The sequence below is a fragment of the Pan troglodytes genome, chromosome 5 (genome assembly GCF_028858775.2).
Source record: "Pan troglodytes isolate AG18354 chromosome 5, NHGRI_mPanTro3-v2.0_pri, whole genome shotgun sequence".
NCBI lineage: Eukaryota > Metazoa > Chordata > Mammalia > Primates > Hominidae > Pan > Pan troglodytes.
Window position 1 is genome coordinate 112,069,100 of NC_072403.2, and position 3,920 is coordinate 112,073,019.

The 3,920-nt window shown below is 41.8% G+C and overlaps 1 pseudogene; it reads left to right on the forward strand.

Moving 5' to 3' along the window:
* The first annotated feature begins 2,776 nt into the window (after positions 1 to 2,776).
* Positions 2,777 to 3,534, forward strand: LOC472083 (peroxiredoxin-2-like; annotated as a pseudogene).
* The last annotated feature ends 386 nt before the right edge of the window (positions 3,535 to 3,920 follow it).

The window sequence follows — 3,920 nt, forward strand, 5'->3', positions numbered from 1 at the left end:
TCATTTGCTGAGGGGCAGATAAGTCAGTGGTATGTTACAGTCAGAAATAATGTACCATGAGAGGACTGAAAGGACACTCAAACACTTGCTTAATTTGGGTAATGATGATTATTTATTCGAAGAATGCTCTATGTCTACATTAACTATAAAACTGTTTTTAGTTATGAAAAATATATTCACAAAACTAAATTGAAACTCAGTTTTGTTTTGATAACATTACCAGTTTAATTAACACATTCACAAATGATGAAATTATGGGCAGCATATTTTAAATTAAGATTGCTAACCTAAATTTCAAGAAATAGAGACAATTTATGCTTGTTCAGAATTCAGAAAACGCATTTAAAACTAGATTATGTTATTGCATGAAACTTTTTCCCCACTCATGGTGAACAGAGTTCTTCCCTAGGGTTGGGAATAACAAGGATGAATGAAATCTTCAGATAATTCAAAAGCTTAATTTTAGTTCACAGTTCCAATTTCCTTCTCTAGTAAATCATATCACTACTGCTAAAAACTAGAAAACATGACTAATTTTAGTTTAGTTATTTTTCCAACTCCTGCTCACACATTAATTTAATGAGCAATGAGAGTTCATAAAGCATAGCACAGGAGAGAGAAGAGGGGAAAAAAGAACATCAGGAAAAAAATAGTCTACTGGCTGGGTAATCACTTCTTAAATTAATGAAGAAAGCACTGGCAACATTGGAATTCAAAACAATGCTGACAGAGTGAAAAGCTTCTTTTAATGGTATTGTTAAGATACCTACTGAAAGAGTGACGACTTTTTATTTACAGACCCAGGCTGTTTGGAAAACGTGCATATGCACACTACTTAAAGTAAGGGAAGCAACCAGTGTACATGTTGTTAGTAATGACATTCTGTGGTAGGATTTTTGGACTATTCCTTATCTTAAACAAAAGGGATTAAAGGATTCCAGAAGAGCAGTCTGGACCCATATTGCCAAGCACCAAGTAAGTCTACAGCAATTGCCACTGAATGGATGAAAGAATGACAAAATGAAGAAATGGCAGAAAGAGGGGATGCTGCCTTTGATATTAGTTCTAATTTTATGCCCTAGTTGTTAATTTGTGCCTAATTTCTTTTTAATTTTGTGAACTGCCTAATATGTTATTTCCCCTAGGCCTAGTATCTTTTCCCCTGTCCCCTATTTTGCCTTGCTCTTGCCCCCTACTGATGGACTTCCCTGATGCCAACTGCCTTCCCAAATACCTGGTTTCCAAGTTTTGCCTACTCTTTGATCCTCTTTTATACTGTGACTTCTCTCATCTCCCTGACTACCATATGTAGGGCCAATGAAATCTGTAGCTACTGATTTCCTGCACACTCATCTGTTTTCTTGTCCACTTCCTTCCTGTTGCGTCTGGCTCCACGGTCTATCACCCTGTCTCCAGTTTATCTGCCCTACCACTCTGGAGTTACCTGAGGGCGTACATGGTTGCCTCAAGGTATGTCCATGGATGTGAACCTATTTAAACAACTAGATATTTTTAAGTAAATATTAATTGCATCAATACTATCAGTCCAAGTTTGTGGACATACTCATAATCCATGAAAAGACTCCTCACATATGGCCAGACGAGGACTATAACTGTTGGGGGAGCTCTATGTGATTCCAAGTTCCCAGAGGTTCTAGCTTCAACTATCTGGTGTGAAGATTCTCATGCACAGTCAGGCTCAGGAACCACAGGCTGTGTGTCATATTTTTTACACTGAACTGGCTTCTGAACAACAGCTGTGATTCATCTGACTAAAGCAGCTTGGATAGATAGCAGTGCTGTGCTGTGCTGTAGTTTCTGTTATTTCTTACTTCAGATATTCTCTTACATGTTAGACTTTTGGAAGATTTTTTAAAAGAATCCAACTTTTTTTTTTTTTTTTGAGACGGAGTCTGACTCTGTCACCCAGGCTAGAGTACAGTGGTGCAGTCTTGGCTCACTGCAACCTCTGCCTCCCAGGTTCAAGCAATTCTCTGCCCCAGCCTCCTGAGTAGCTGGGATTACAGGCACGCACCACCACGCCCGGCTAATATTTTTGTATTTTTAGTAGAGACAAGGGTTTCACCATCTTGGCCAGGCTGGTCTTGAACTCCTGACCTCGTGATCCACCCGCCTCGGCTTCCCAAAGTGCTGGGATTACAGACATAAGCCACCATGCCCAGCCTAGAATCCAACTTTTTAATGTAGAATTGTAGAAAACAGCATGGAGATGCCTTTAAAAAATTAAAAATACAATTACCATATGATCCATTCCACTTTTATGTGTATACCCAAAAGAATTAGAAGCAGGATCTCAAAGAGAGATTTTTACACCCATATTCACAGTGACATTATTTACAATAGCCAAAAATGGAAGCAAGGCAAGTGTCCACTTATGGATAAATGGATAACTAAAACGTGATATGTGTGTGCGTGTGTGTGTGTGAGAGAGAGAGACAGAGATGGAATATTACATATATAATATATATACAAAATATTCTCTCTATATAATCACTATTCAGCCTTTAAAAAGAAGGAAATCCTGACACATGTTATAATATTAATGAACCTTGAAGTCATTATGCTAAGTGAAATAAGCCAGCACAAAAAGACAAATACTGTATGATTTCACTTATATGTGGTGCTTATAATAGTCAGATTCATAGAATTTGATATTAGAATTATGGTTCCCAGGGGCTGGGAGGAAAGGGGAATGGGGAGTTATTGTTTAATGGGTATAGAGTTTCAGTTTTGCAGAATGAAAAAAGTTCTGAAGATGGATAGTAGTGATAATTACATAACAATATGAATATACTTAATACCACTGAACTTTACGTGTAAAGTTGGTTAAGATGGTCAGTTTTCATCCTGAGAACGTGAGTCCACGCGTCTGGTTGCCCGTGAGTCCAGCCTTAGCCCACGCAGCTTTCAGTCATGGCCTCCGTAATCGCGCGCATGGCATAGCCCGCCCCTGACTTCAAGGCCACCACCGTGGTGGATGGATAGTGCTTTCAAAGAAGTGAAGCTGTAGGACTACAAAGAGAAATACATGGTCCTCTTTTTCTACCCTCTGCACTTCACTTTTGTGTGCCCCACGGAGATCATCGCGTTCAGCGACCATGCCGAGGACTTCCGCAAGCTGGGCTGCGAAGTGCTGGGCATCTCAGTGGACTCTCAGTTCACCCACCTGGCTTGGATCAACAACCCCCAGAGGGAGGGAGACTTGGGCCCCCTGAACATCCCCCTGCTTGCTGAGGTGGCCAGTGGCTTGTCTGAGGATTACGCCGTGCTGAAAACAGATGCGGGCATTGCCTACAGGGGCCGCTTTATCAATGATGGCAAGGGTGTCCTTCCCAGATCACTGTTAATGATTTGCCTGTGGGACGCTCCGTGGATGAGGCTCTGCGGCTGGTCCAGGCCTTCCAGTACGCAGAAGAGCACGCGGAAGTTTGTCCCGCTGGCTGGAAGCCTGGCACTGACACGATTAAGCTCAACGTGGGTGACAGCAAGGAAAATTTATCCAAACACAATTAGGCTGGCTGACGGATAGTGAGCTTGTGCCCTTACCTAGGTGCCTGTGCTGGCTGCCCACCAGTGCCGCCACCTGGGTGCCCTGTGCTGACCCAGGAAAGGCCAGACCTGCCCCTCCAAAGTCCACAGTCTGGGACCCTGGAAGGCTAGACCAAGGCCGTCTCATGCCTCCACCTGGGAACTAGTGAATAGTGATGCCCTCCTACAAGCCCACCCAGCCGCACACAGGCCTAGAGTTGACCAATAAAGTATAAGCGACAGAAAAAAAAAAAAGGTCGATATTCTGTTATGTATGTTTTAGTATAAATATCTTTCTTGGTCTTTGGTTTCTAATTCCAAGATGCCATGATGCAATAGATACAGTTTGAAAAGTCAAAATGAACTTTTTT